The 16,257-nt window shown below is 45.9% G+C and overlaps 1 protein-coding gene across 4 annotated transcripts in view; it reads right to left on the reverse strand.

Moving 5' to 3' along the window:
- The window catches only part of LOC112242029 (LIM domain containing preferred translocation partner in lipoma), a 456,919-nt gene that overhangs the window by 335,270 nt on the left and 105,392 nt on the right, over positions 1-16,257 (reverse strand). The window lies entirely within an intron of this gene.

The following is a 16,257-nucleotide window of genomic DNA, read 5'->3' on the forward strand; positions in this document are numbered from 1 at the left end:
GTCCCTGGTCGACGTGGTTCTGTAGAGTTAAGACGGGTTAAGTCCCTGGTCGACGTGGTTCTGTAGAGTTAAGACGGGTTAAGTCCCTGGTCGACGTGGTTCTGCAGAGGAAGAGTTAAGACTGGTTAAGATCAGGTCAAACTCATACTTTTTGACCAGAGGACAACGTGAGTGGTTGACACGTTGTCACCAATCAAACGGAAGCAGACATTGGTTTCAGTGTGTAAAGATGCTATTCACCATGATCATACTGTCCCACAGCTTAGTTTATACTCTGCCTTCAAAACGTATTCACACCCCTTGATCCTATCCACATTTTGTTGTGTTACAGCCTGAATTTAAAATAGATTCAATTTAGATGTTGTGTCACTGATCTACACACAATACCCCATAATGTCGAAGTGGAATTATGTTTTTTGACATTTTGACAAATTAATCAAAAACGAAAAGTTGAAATGTCTTGAGTCAGTAAGTATTCAACCTCTTTGTTATGGCAAGCCGAAATAAGTTCAGGAGTAAAAATGTGCTTAACGAGTCACATAATAAGTTGCATGGAGTCACTCTGTGTGCAATAATAGTGTTCAACATGATTTATGAATGACTACTATCATCTCTGTTCCCCACACATACAATTATCTGTAAGGTCCCTCATCTCTGTACCCCACACATACAATTATCTGTAAGGTCCTCATCTCTCTACCCCACACATACAATTATCTGTAAGGTCCCTCATCTCTCTACCCCACACATACAATTATCTGTATGGTCCCTCATCTCTGTACCCCACACATACCATTATCTGTAAGGTCCCTCATCTCTGTTCCCCACACATACAATTATCTGTAAGGTCCCTCATCTCTCTACCCCACACATACAATTATCTGTAAGGTCCCTCATCTCTGTACCCCACACATACAATTATCTGTAAGGTCCCTCATCTCTGTACCCCACGCATACCATTATCTGTAAGGTCCCTCATCTCTGTTCCCTACACATACAATTATCTGTAAGGTCCCTCATCTCTGTACCCCACACATACTGTAAGGTCCCTCATCTCTATACCCCACACATACTGTAAGGTCCCTCATCTCTGTACCCCACACATACTGTAAGGTCCCTCATCTCTGTACCCCACACATACAATTATCTGTAAGGTCCCTCATCTCTCTACCCCACACATACTGTAAGGTCCCTTATCTCTGTACCCCACACATACTGTAAGGTCCCTCATCTCTGTACCCCACACATACAATTATCTGTAAGGTCCCTCATCTCTGTACCCCACACATACAATTATCTGTAAGGTCCCTCATCTCTCTACCCCACACATACTGTAAGGTCCCTTATCTCTGTACCCCACACATACTGTAAGGTCCCTCATCTCTGTACCCCACACATACAATTATCTGTAAGGTCCCTCATCTCTCTACCCCACACATACAATTATCTGTAAGGTCCCTCATCTCTGTACCCCACACATACTGTAAGGTCCCTCATCTCTCTACCCCACACATACAATTATCTGTAAGGTCCCTCATCTCTGTACCCCACACATACTGTAAGGTCCCTCATCTCTCTACCCCACACATACAATTATCTGTAAGGTCCCTCATCTCTGTACCCCACACATACTGTAAGGTCCCTCATCTCTCTACCCCACACATACAATTATCTGTAAGGTCCCTCATCTCTGTACCCCACACATACTGTAAGGTCCCTCATCTCTCTACCCCACACATACAATTATCTGTAAGGTCCCTCATCTCTGTACCCCACACATACTGTAAGGTCCTCATCTCTCTACCCCACACATACAATTATCTGTAAGGTCCCTCATCTCTGTACCCCACACATACAATTATCTGTAAGGTCCCTCATCTCTGTACCCCACACATACAATTATCTGTATGGTCCCTCATCTCTCTACCCCACACATACCATTATCTGTAAGGTCCCTCATCTCTGTTCCCCACACATACAATTATCTGTAAGGTCCCTCATCTCTCTACCCCACACATACAATTATCTGTAAGGTCCCTCATCTCTGTACCCCACACATACAATTATCTGTAAGGTCCCTCATCTCTGTACCCCACGCATACCATTATCTGTAAGGTCCCTCATCTCTGTTCCCTACACATACAATTATCTGTAAGGTCCCTCATCTCTGTACCCCACACATACAATTATCTGTAAGGTCCCTCATCTCTCTACCCCACACATACTGTAAGGTCCCTCATCTCTATACCCCACACATACTGTAAGGTCCTCATCTCTGTACCCCACACATACTGTAAGGTCCCTCATCTCTGTACCCCACACATACAATTATCTGTAAGGTCCCTCATCTCTGTACCCCACACATACAATTATCTGTAAGGTCCCTCATCTCTCTACCCCACACATACTGTAAGGTCCCTTATCTCTGTACCCCACACATACTGTAAGGTCCCTCATCTCTGTACCCCACACATACAATTATCTGTAAGGTCCCTCATCTCTGTACCCCACACATACAATTATCTGTAAGGTCCCTCATCTCTCTACCCCACACATACTGTAAGGTCCCTTATCTCTGTACCCCACACATACTGTAAGGTCCCTCATCTCTGTACCCCACACATACAATTATCTGTAAGGTCCCTCATCTCTCTACCCCACACATACAATTATCTGTAAGGTCCCTCATCTCTGTACCCCACACATACTGTAAGGTCCCTCATCTCTCTACCCCACACATACAATTATCTGTAAGGTCCCTCATCTCTGTACCCCACACATACTGTAAGGTCCCTCATCTCTCTACCCCACACATACAATTATCTGTAAGGTCCCTCATCTCTGTACCCCACACATACTGTAAGGTCCCTCATCTCTCTACCCCACACATACAATTATCTGTAAGGTCCCTCATCTCTGTACCCCACACATACTGTAAGGTCCCTCATCTCTCTACCCCACACATACAATTATCTGTAAGGTCCCTCATCTCTGTACCCCACACATACTGTAAGGTCCCTCATCTCTCTACCCCACACATACAATTATCTGTAAGGTCCCTCATCTCTGTACCCCACACATACAATTATCTGTAAGGTCCCTCATCTCTGTACCCCACACATACAATTATCTGTATGGTCCCTCATCTCTCTACCCCACACATACCATTATCTGTAAGGTCCCTCATCTCTGTTCCCCACACATACAATTATCTGTAAGGTCCCTCATCTCTCTACCCCACACATACAATTATCTGTAAGGTCCCTCATCTCTGTACCCCACACATACAATTATCTGTAAGGTCCCTCATCTCTGTACCCCACGCATACCATTATCTGTAAGGTCCCTCATCTCTGTTCCCTACACATACAATTATCTGTAAGGTCCCTCATCTCTGTACCCCACACATACTGTAAGGTCCCTCATCTCTATACCCCACACATACTGTAAGGTCCCTCATCTCTGTACCCCACACATACTGTAAGGTCCCTCATCTCTGTACCCCACACATACAATTATCTGTAAGGTCCCTCATCTCTGTACCCCACACATACAATTATCTGTAAGGTCCCTCATCTCTACCCCACACATACTGTAAGGTCCCTTATCTCTGTACCCCACACATACTGTAAGGTCCCTCATCTCTGTACCCCACACATACAATTATCTGTAAGGTCCCTCATCTCTGTACCCCACACATACAATTATCTGTAAGGTCCCTCATCTCTCTACCCCACACATACTGTAAGGTCCCTTATCTCTGTACCCCACACATACTGTAAGGTCCCTCATCTCTGTACCCCACACATACAATTATCTGTAAGGTCCCTCATCTCTACCCCACACATACAATTATCTGTAAGGTCCCTCATCTCTGTACCCCACACATACTGTAAGGTCCCTCATCTCTCTACCCCACACATACAATTATCTGTAAGGTCCCTCATCTCTGTACCCCACACATACTGTAAGGTCCCTCATCTCTCTACCCCACACATACAATTATCTGTAAGGTCCCTCATCTCTGTACCCCACACATACTGTAAGGTCCCTCATCTCTCTACCCCACACATACAATTATCTGTAAGGTCCCTCATCTCTGTACCCCCACACATACTGTAAGGTCCCTCATCTCTCTACCCCACACATACAATTATCTGTAAGGTCCCTCATCTCTGTACCCCACACATACTGTAAGGTCCCTCATCTCTCTACCCCACACATACAATTATCTGTAAGGTCCCTCATCTCTGTACCCCACACATACTGTAAGGTCCCTCATCTCTCTACCCCACACATACAATTATCTGTAAGGTCCCTCAGTCCAGCAGTGCATTTAAACATAAATTCACAAAGAAGGGCACCTATTGGTTAATAACATGACTAAGAGGAATGAAATCTGACCATTTACTCCTGAGTAGTAGAGATACTCTCAATGATCGGCTATGAAAAGCTAACTGACATTTACTCCTGAGGTGCTGACTTGCTGCACCCTCGACAACCACTGTGATTATTATTATTTGACTCTGCTGGTCATTTATGAACATTTGAACATCTTGGCCATGTTCTGTTATAATCTCCACCCGGCACAGCCAGAAGAGGACTGGCCACCCCACATAGCCTGGTTCCTCTCTAGGTTTCTAATCTCACCCGGCACAGCTAGAAGAGGACTGGCCACCCCTCATATCCTGGTTCCTCTCTAGGTTTCTAATCTCACCCGGCACAGCTAGAAGAGGACTGGCCACCCCTCATATCCTGGTTCCTCTCTAGGTTTCTAATCTCACCCGGCACAGCTAGAAGAGGACTGGCCACCCCTCATATCCTGGTTCCTCTCTAGGTTTCTAATCTCACCTGGCACAGCTAGAAGAGGACTGGCCACCCTTCATAGCCTGGTTCCTCTCTAGATTTCTTCCTAGGTTTTGGCCTTTCTAGGGAGTTTTTCCTAGCCACCGTGCTTCTACACCTGCATTGCTTGCTGTTTGGGGTTTTAGGTCTGGGTTTCTGTACAGCACTCTGTGACATCAGCTGATGTACGAAGGGCTTTATAAATACACTCGATTGATTGATTGATTGATTGATTGATTGATTGATTGACCAGTGCCACGGAGAACTGTGCTGCAGCCGTTGGTTACGTCTCATCCAGAATGAACGGTTAACGAACAGATTACATGGAGATATCGCTGAAAGAGGAGGATAATGACAACAACATGACATGAAACGAACTCAAAATAAGGCTGTATGTAATTCAGTAGTGATGGGGAGGGGAGGGGGGGACTCCCTCCAGTCACATGTTGCCATATTATATTGATTTAGGACTCCAAGTATAGTTGCTATCTAGTGCTAGTTGGCTGTACCTGCGTCAAAACTCTGGGATTTATTTCCTCCTATATCTTGTTCTCCATCTTCTTATTAAATAGTGATGCAACATGTTGTCAGGACTGATCGAAACAAGTCTCCACTATTTCTCGTCTCTCTAGAGCAGACAGATAGTGAGACATGTGTTTGCAATTCCCAGCCCTTCTATGCTGGCAGATAAAAACAGAGATGTTCATGACAGTGATGATGAAACAGAGATGATGAAAACAGAGATGTCCAAGACAGTGATAAAACAGAGATGTTGAAAACAGAGATGTTCAAGACAGTGATAAAACAGAGATGATGAAAACAGAGATGATGAAAACAGAGATGATGAAAACAGAGATGATGAAAACAGAGATGTTCAAGACAGTGATAAAACAGAGATGATGAAAACAGAGATGTTAGTGATAAAACAGAGATGATGAAAGTAGAGATGATGAAAGCAGAGATGATGAAAGCAGAGATGTTCAAGACAGTGATGAGGAAAACAGAGATGTTCAAGACAGAGATGTTCAAGACAGTGATGAGGAAAACAGAGATGTTCAAGACAGTGATGAGGAAAACAGAGATGATGAAAACAGAGATGTTCAAGACAGTGATGAGGAAAACAGAGATGATGAAAACAGAGATGTCCATGACCGTAGTGAAAAAACAGAGATTACACAAATACACCTTATTTCACCATCCCATTCTGAAACACTGAAATATTTCACCATCCCATTCTGAAACACTGAAATATTTCACCATCCCATTCTGAAACAATGAAATATTTCACCATCCCATTCTGAAACAATGAAATATTTCACCATCCCATTCTGAAACTGAAATATTTCACCATCCCATTCTGAAACAATGAAATATTTCACCATCCCATTCTGAAACAATGAAATATTTCACTATTTTTATGTCATGCGTTTTTTTCCCTTGTTCTTTTGTTGATGTTGTTGTTGTTGTTCCTCTGTTTATCATCCCACATCTGTTCCATTCTCCCTGCGGATGCAGGGGGCATAGAGAGAGAGAGAGAGAGAGAGAGAGAGAGAGAACGAGAAAGACAAGAGAACGAGAGAGAGAGAGAGAGAAAGACAGAACGAGAGAGAGAGAGAGAGAGAGAGAAAGAAAGCGAGAGAGAGAGAGAGAGAAAGCGAGAGAGAGAGAGACAGAGACAGAGAGAGAGAGAAAGCGAGAGAGAGAGAGAAAGCGAGAGAGAGAGAGAGAGAAAGCGAGAGAGAGAGAGAAAGGGAGAGAGAGAGAGAGAGCGCAGCAGCCGAGAAAGTCCCACGCACCTTTTCATCTTTTAATATCTGCTCAAATCCTCCTGCTCCTCCCGCCCGCCGCCGCGTTCCTCTTTAACGGCGCTCTCTTTGCTACGTTTGTTTCAACAACGTACCGGGTTTCACACCCACCTGTCCTTCTAATGCAAAACGCTCTCATTCATCCCCGCTCCTCTCAACGCTATAATATGAGACGTATTAAAATAAAGAGAACTGAGGCGTGTGAAGAAAATACCCATCTCACTGAAGTGGCGAACAGAAAGTGTTCCAAGCAGCACCTGGTTATATAAAGTTCCAATCTATTGTCTAACGTGACATTGTGGCACTTTACATGTATTTAGGTGTGAATAGGCCCAGGCCCTAAACCATGATGACCCTACTATATCAACCTCAGCGAGCGATAGATTAGGTGAGAAATTAAAATGTTATATATTCTTGTTGACATGGTACGATCTGAAATCAACATGTGGTTTTCTAGCTATATTCTGTTGACATGGTACGATCTGAAATCAACATGTGGTTTTCCCAGCTATATTCTGTTGACATGGTACGATCTGAAATCAACATGTGGTTTTCCCAGCTATATTCTGTTGACATGGTACGATCTGAAATCAACATGTGGTTTTCTAGCTATATTCTGTTGACATGGTACGATCTGAAATCAACATGTGGTTTTCCCAGCTATATTCTTGTTGACATGGTACGATTTGAAATCAACATGTGGTTTTCCCAGCTATATTCTTGTTGACATGGTACGATCTGAAATCAACATGTGGTTTTCCCAGCTATATTCTTGTTGACATGGTACGATCTGAAATCAACATGTGGTTTTCTAGCTATATTCTTGTTGACATGGTACGATCTGAAATCAACATGTGGTTTTCCCAGCTATATTCTGTTGACATGGTACGATCTGAAATCAACATGTGGTTTTCCCAGCTATATTCTGTTGACATGGTACGATCTGAAATCAACATGTGGTTTTCCCAGCTATATTCTGTTGACATGGTACGATCTGAAATCAACATGTGGTTTTCCCAGCTATATTCTGTTGACATGGTACGATCTGAAATCAACATGTGGTTTTCTAGCTATATTCTTGTTGACATGGTACGATCTGAAATCAACATGTGGTTTTCCCAGCTATATTCTGTTGACATGGTACGATCTGAAATCAACATGTGGTTTTCCCAGCTATATTCTGTTGACATGGTACGATCTGAAATCAACATGTGGTTTTCTAGCTATATTCTGTTGACATGGTACGATCTGAAATCAACATGTGGTTTTCCCAGCTATATTCTGTTGACATGGTACGATCTGAAATCAACATGTGGTTTTCTAGCTATATTCTGTTGACATGGTACGATCTGAAATCAACATGTGTTTATCTAGCTATATTCTGTTGACATGGTACGATCTGAAATCAACATGTGGTTTTCCCAGCTATATTCTGTTGACATGGTACGATCTGAAATCAACATGTGGTTTTCCCAGCTATATTCTGTTGACATGGTACGATCTGAAATCAACATGTGGTTTTCTAGCTATATTCTGTTGACATGGTACGATCTGAAATCAACATGTGTTTATCTAGCTATATTCTGTTGACATGGTACGATTTGAAATCAACATGTGGTTTTCTAGCTATATCACTGACAGAAGGTTACCTACTTATCACACACCGTCAGAAACAGTCCTATAGTTCCTTAGATCTAGGGTTGGGTGATGACCTATAACCTTTGTCCTATCATGATTAAGAGTGTGTAAAACATTGTGAAATGTATTTTGATATTTGACCTTTATTTAACCAGGCAAGTCAGTTAAGAACAAATTATTATTTTCAATGACGGCCTAGGAACAGTGGGTTAACTGGTCTAGGAACAGTGGGTTAACTGGCCTAGGAACAGTGGGTTAACTGGCCTAGGAACAGTGGGTTAACTGCCTCGTACAGAACAGCAGACTTTTTTACCTTCTCAGCTCGGGGATTCGATTTTGCAACCTTTGGGTTACTAGTCCAACACTCTAACCACTAGGCTACCTGCCTCCCGCTAGGCTACCTGCCTCCCCGCTAGGCTACCTGCCTCCCCGCTAGGCTACCTGCCTCCCGCTAGGCTACCTGCCTCGCCGTGATGGTATCACCTCTACAGGCTCTAACCACTAGGCTACCTGCCTCCCTGTGATGGTATCACCTCTACAGGCTCTAATCACTAGGCTACCTGCCTCCCCGTGATGGTATCACCTCTACAGGCTCTAACTCTAGCCTTCTTTAGACTAGTTGAGTATCCGGAGCATCAGCATTTGTGGGTTCGATTACAGGCTCAAAATGGCCAGAAACAAAGGACTTTCTTCTGAAACTCGTCAGTCTATTCTTGTTCTGAGAAATTAAAACTATTCCATGCGAGAAATTGCCAAGAAACTGAAGATCTCGTTCAAAGCTGTGTACTACTCCCTTCACATAACAGCACAAACTGGCTCTAACCAGAATAGAAAGAGGAGTGGGAGGCCCCGGTGCACAACTGAGCAAGAGGACAAGTACATTAGAGTGTCTAGTTTGAGAAACAGACGCCTCACAAGTCCTCAACTGGCAGCTTCATTAAATAGTACCTGCAAAACACCAGTCTCAACGTCAACAGTGAAGAGGTGACTCCGGGATGCTGGGCTTCTAGGCATAGAACTCCGTTAGATAAATTCATAAATTCATGTAACATGTGTTAGATAAACACCTAGAGGGACTCAGCCCGACCTCAGTGTAACATGTTAGATAAACACCTAGAGGGACTCAGCCCGACCTCAGCGTAACATGTGTTAGATAAACACCGAGAGGGACTCAGCCCGACCTCAGTGTAACATGTTAGATAAACACCTAGAGGGACTCAGCCCGACCTCAGTGTAACATGTTAGATTAACACCTAGAGGGACTCAGCCCGACCTCAATGTAACATGTGTTAGATAAACACCTAGAGGGACTCAGCCCGACCTCAGCGTAACATGTGTTAGATAAACACCTAGAGGGACTCAGCCTGACCTCAGTGTAACATGTTAGATAAACACCTAGAGGGACTCAGCCCGACCTCAATGTAACATGTTAGATTAACACCTAGAGGGACTCAGCCCGACCTCAATGTAACATGTGTTAGATAAACACCTAGAGGGACTCAGCCCGACCTCAGCGTAACATGTGTTAGATAAACACCTAGAGGACTCAGCCTGACCTCAGTGTAACATGTTAGATAAACACCTAGAGGGACTCAGCCCGACCTCAGTGTAACATGTGTTAGATAAACACCTAGAGGGACTCAGCCTGACCTCAGTGTAACATGTTAGATAAACACCGAGAGGATTCAGCCTGACCTCAGTGTAACATGTTAGATAAACACCTAGAGGGACTCAGCCCGACCTCAGTGTAACATGTTAGATAAACACCTAGAGGGATTCAGCCCGACCTCAGTGTAACATGTTAGATAAACACCTAGAGGGACTCAGCCCGACCTCAGTGTAACATGTTAGATAAACAACTAGAGGGACTCAGCCCGACCTCAGCGTAACATGTGTTAGATAAACACCTAGAGGGACTCAGCCCGACCTCAGTGTAACATGTTAGATAAACACCGAGAGGGATTCAGCCTGACCTCAGTGTAACATGTTAGATAAACACCTAGAGGGACTCTGCCCGACCTCAGTGTAACATGTAAGATTAACACCTAGAGGGACTCAGCCCGACCTCAGCGTAACATGTGTTAGATAAACACCTAGAGGGACTCAGCCCGACCTCAGTGTAACATGTTAGATAAACACCTAGAGGGACTCAGCCCGACCTCAATGTAACATGTTAGATTAACACCTAGAGGGACTCAGCCCGACCTCAATGTAACATGTGTTAGATAAACACCTAGAGGGACTCAGCCCGACCTCAGCGTAACATGTGTTAGATAAACACCTAGAGGGACTCAGCCCGACCTCAGTGTAACATGTTAGATAAACACCGAGAGGGATTCAGCCCGACCTCAGTGTAACATGTTAGATAAACACCTAGAGGGACTCAGCCCGACCTCAGTGTAACATGTGTTAGATAAACACCTAGAGGGACTCAGCCCGACCTCAGTGTAACATGTTAGATAAACACCTAGAGGGACTCAGCTCGACCTCAGTGTAACATGTGTTAGATAAACACCTAGAGGGACTCAGCCTGACCTCAGTGTAACATGTTAGATCAACACCTAGAGGGACTCAGCCTGACCTCAGTGTAACTTGTTAGATAAACACCTAGAGGGACTCAGCCTGACCTCAGTGTAACATATGTTAGATAAACACCTAGAGGGACTCAGCCCGACCTCAGTGTAACATGTTAGATAAACACCTAGAGGGACTCAGCCCGACCTCAGTGTAACATGTTAGATAAACACCTAGAGGACTCAGCCCGACCTCAGCGTAACATGTGTTAGATAAACACCGAGAGGGACTCAGCCCGACCTCAGTGTAACATGTTAGATAAACACCTAGAGGGACTCAGCCCGACCTCAGTGTAACATGTTAGATTAACACCTAGAGGGACTCAGCCCGACCTCAATGTAACATGTGTTAGATAAACACCTAGAGGGACTCAGCCCGACCTCAGCGTAACATGTGTTAGATAAACACCTAGAGGGACTCAGCCTGACCTCAGTGTAACATGTTAGATAAACACCTAGAGGGACTCAGCCCGACCTCAATGTAACATGTTAGATTAACACCTAGAGGGACTCAGCCCGACCTCAATGTAACATGTGTTAGATAAACACCTAGAGGGACTCAGCCCGACCTCAGCGTAACATGTGTTAGATAAACACCTAGAGGGACTCAGCCTGACCTCAGTGTAACATGTTAGATAAACACCTAGAGGACTCAGCCCGACCTCAGTGTAACATGTGTTAGATAAACACCTAGAGGGACTCAGCCTGACCTCAGTGTAACATGTTAGATAAACACCGAGAGGGATTCAGCCTGACCTCAGTGTAACATGTTAGATAAACACCTAGAGGGACTCAGCCCGACCTCAGTGTAACATGTTAGATAAACACCTAGAGGGATTCAGCCCGACCTCAGTGTAACATGTTAGATAAACACCTAGAGGGACTCAGCCCGACCTCAGTGTAACATGTTAGATAAACAACTAGAGGGACTCAGCCCGACCTCAGCGTAACATGTGTTAGATAAACACCTAGAGGGACTCAGCCCGACCTCAGTGTAACATGTTAGATAAACACCGAGAGGGATTCAGCCTGACCTCAGTGTAACATGTTAGATAAACACCTAGAGGGACTCTGCCCGACCTCAGTGTAACATGTTAGATAAACACCTAGAGGGACTCAGCCCGACCTCAATGTAACATGTAAGATTAACACCTAGAGGGACTCAGCCCGACCTCAGCGTAACATGTGTTAGATAAACACCTAGAGGGACTCAGCCCGACCTCAGTGTAACATGTTAGATAAACACCTAGAGGGACTCAGCCCGACCTCAATGTAACATGTTAGATTAACACCTAGAGGGACTCAGCCCGACCTCAATGTAACATGTGTTAGATAAACACCTAGAGGGACTCAGCCCGACCTCAGCGTAACATGTGTTAGATAAACACCTAGAGGGACTCAGCCCGACCTCAGTGTAACATGTTAGATAAACACCGAGAGGGATTCAGCCCGACCTCAGTGTAACATGTTAGATAAACACCTAGAGGGACTCAGCCCGACCTCAGTGTAACATGTGTTAGATAAACACCTAGAGGGACTCAGCCCGACCTCAGTGTAACATGTTAGATAAACACCTAGAGGGACTCAGCTCGACCTCAGTGTAACATGTGTTAGATAAACACCTAGAGGGACTCAGCCTGACCTCAGTGTAACATGTTAGATCAACACCTAGAGGGACTCAGCCTGACCTCAGTGTAACTTGTTAGATAAACACCTAGAGGGACTCAGCCTGACCTCAGTGTAACATATGTTAGATAAACACCTAGAGGGACTCAGCCCGACCTCAGTGTAACATGTTAGATAAACACCTAGAGGGACTCAGCCCGACCTCAGTGTAACATGTTAGATAAACACCTAGAGGGACTCAGCCCGACCTCAGTGTAACATGTTAGATAAACACCTAGAGGGACTCAGCCCGACCTCAGTGTAACATGTTAGATAAACACCTAGAGGGACTCAGCCCGACCTCAGTGTAACATGTTAGATAAACACCTAGAGGACTCAGCCCGACCTCAGTGTAACATGTGTTAGATAAACACCTAGAGGGACTCAGCCCGACCTCAGTGTAACATGTTAGATAAACACAGAGGGACTCAGCCCGACCTCAGTGTAACATGTTAGATAAACACCTAGAGGGACTCAGCCCGACCTCAGTGTAACATGTTAGATAAACACCTAGAGGGACTCAGCCCGACCTCAGTGTAACATGTTAGATAAACACCTAGAGGGACTCAGCCCGACCTCAGTGTAACGTGTTAGATAAACACCTAGAGGGACTCAGCCCGACCTCAGTGTAACATGTGTTAGATAAACACCTAGAGGGACTCAGCCCGACCTCAGTGTAACATGTTAGATAAACACCTAGAGGGACTCAGCCCGACCTCAGTGTAACATGTGTTAGATAAACACCTAGAGGGACTCAGCCTGACCTCAGTGTAACATGTTAGATTAACACCTAGAGGGACTCAGCCCGACCTCAGTGTAACATGTTAGATAAACACCTAGAGGGACTCAGCCCGACCTCAGTGTAACATGTGTTAGATAAACACCTAGAGGGACTCAGCCCGACCTCAGTGTAACATGTTAGATAAACACAGAGAGGGACTCAGCCCGACCTCAGTGTAACATGTTAGATAAACACCTAGAGGGACTCAGCCCGACCTCAGTGTAACATGTTAGATAAACACCTAGAGGACTCAGCCTGACCTCAGTGTAACATGTTAGATAAACACCTAGAGGGACTCAGCCCGACCTCAGTGTAACGTGTTAGATAAACACCTAGAGGGACTCAGCCCGACCTCAGTGTAACATGTGTTAGATAAACACCTAGAGGGACTCAGCCCGACCTCAGTGTAACATGTTAGATAAACACCTAGAGGGACTCAGCCCGACCTCAGTGTAACATGTGTTAGATAAACACCTAGAGGGACTCAGCCTGACCTCAGTGTAACATGTTAGATCAACACCTAGAGGGACTCAGCCTGACCTCAGTGTAACATGTTAGATAAACACCTAGAGGGACTCAGCCCGACCTCAGTGTAACATGTTAGATAAACACCTAGAGGGACTCAGCCCGACCTCAGTGTAACATGTTAGATAAACACCTAGAGGGACTCAGCCCGACCTCAGTGTAACATGTTAGATAAACACCTAGAGGGACTCAGCCCGACCTCAGTGTAACATGTTAGATAAACACCTAGAGGGACTCAGCCCGACCTCAATGTAACATGTGTTAGATTAACACCTAGAGGGACTCAGCCCGACCTCAGTGTAACATGTTAGATAAACTCCTAGAGGGACTCAGCCCGACCTCAGTGTAACATGTTAGATAAACACCTAGAGGGACTCAGCCCGACCTCAGTGTAACATGTTAGATAAACACCTAGAGGGACTCAGCCCGACCTCAGTGTAACATGTTAGATAAACACCTAGAGGGACTCAGCCCGACCTCAGTGTAACATGTGTTAGATAAACACCTAGAGGGACTCAGCCCGACCTCAGTGTAACATGTTAGATAAACACAGAGAGGGACTCAGCCCGACCTCAGTGTAACATGTGTTAGATAAACACCTAGAGGGACTCAGCCCGACCTCAGTGTAACATGTTAGATAAACACCTAGAGGGACTCAGCCCGACCTCAGTGTAACATGTTAGATAAACACAGAGAGGGACTCAGCCCGACCTCAGTGTAACATGTGTTAGATAAACACCTAGAGGGACTCAGCCCGACCTCAGTGTAACATGTTAGATAAACACCTAGAGGGACTCAGCCCGACCTCAGTGTAACATGTGTTAGATAAACACCTAGAGGGACTCAGCCCGACCTCAGTGTAACATGTTAGATAAACACCTAGAGGGACTCAGCCCGACCTCAGTGTAACATGTTAGATAAACACAGAGGGACTCAGCCCGACCTCAGTGTAACATGTTAGATAAACACAGAGAGGGACTCAGCCTGACCTCAGTGTAACATGTTAGATAAACACAGAGAGGGATTCAGCCTGACCTCAGTGTAACATGTTAGATAAACACCTAGAGGGACTCAGCCTGACCTCAGTGTAACATGTTAGATAAACACCTAGAGGGACTCAGCCTGACCTCAGTGTAACATGTTAGATAAACACAGAGAGGGACTCAGACCGGGAGCAGAGGGCACGTAAAATCAACCGGTCACCGCTTCCTCCCCTGCCTACCTCCCGCCCCACCAAGCAGCGATCAAAACAACACTTAACACAGAGAGAGTAGAGATAGAAGTTTCTCATAGTGTACTTTGGCTGCTGGCTGGTTTGTCGTAGTGAATAGAGGGTAGAGGAGTGAGTAGGTGGCAGAGGAGAGGAGGGGGAAAGGGAGAGAAGGGGTTGAATTAGCACTCATATGCTACGTGACGCAACGTGCGAGCGCTCAGCCACGCGGATAAAACAGCTTTAAAAATTAAAGGTGCCCATCTGCAGCGGGTCCCGTCCTGCTCTTCTCCTCCCAGCCTTAACCCCGCTCTGGGCTCTGGGCTCAGGGCTCAGCTTTTGACAGCTGGTTGAATAGCTAAACGAGCTAATGCGACTTTACAAAGACCAGGGCCCGCTCTCTAACCCTCTCCCCTCTCTCTAACCCTCTCCCCTCTCTCTAACCCTCTCCCAGCTCTCTAACCCTCTCCCCTCTCTCTAACCCTCTCCCCGCTCTCTAACCCTCTCCCCGCTCTCTAACCCTCTCCCGCTCTCTAACCCTCTCTCTAACCCTCTCCCCGCTCTCTAACCCTCTCCCCGCTCTCTAACCCTCTCCCCGCTCTCTAACCCTCTCCCCGCTCTCTAACCCTCTCCCTCTCTCTAACCATCTCCCCTCTCTCTAACCCTCTCTCTAACCCTCTCCCCTCTCTCTAACCCTCTCCCCTCTCTCTAACCCTCTCCCCGCTCTCTAACCCTCTCCCCGCTCTCTAACCCTCTCCCCTCTCTCTAACCCTCTCCCCTCTCTCTAACCCTCTCTCTAACCCTCTCCCCGCTCTCTAACCCTCTCCCCGCTCTCTAACCCTCTCCCTCTCTCTAACCCTCTCCCCCTCTCTAACCCTCTCTCTAACCCTCTCCCCGCTCTCTAACCCTCTCCCCTCTCTCTAACCCTCTCCCCCTCTCTAACCCTCTCTCTAACCCTCTCCCCTCTCTCTAACCCTCTCCCCTCTCTCTAACCTCTCTCTAACCCTCTCCCTCTCTCTAACCCTCTCCCCCTCTCTCTAACCCTCTCCCCGCTCTCTAACCCTCTCTCCTCTCTCTAACCCTCTCCCCTCTCTCTAACCCTCTCCCTCTCTCTAACCCTCTCCCCGCTCTCTAACCCTCTCCCCGCTCTCTAACCCTCTCACCTCTCTCTAACCCTCTCCCCAACCCTCTCCCCCCTCTCTCTAACCCTCTCCC

Source organism: Oncorhynchus tshawytscha, linkage group LG06 (assembly GCF_018296145.1).
Source record: "Oncorhynchus tshawytscha isolate Ot180627B linkage group LG06, Otsh_v2.0, whole genome shotgun sequence".
NCBI lineage: Eukaryota > Metazoa > Chordata > Actinopteri > Salmoniformes > Salmonidae > Oncorhynchus > Oncorhynchus tshawytscha.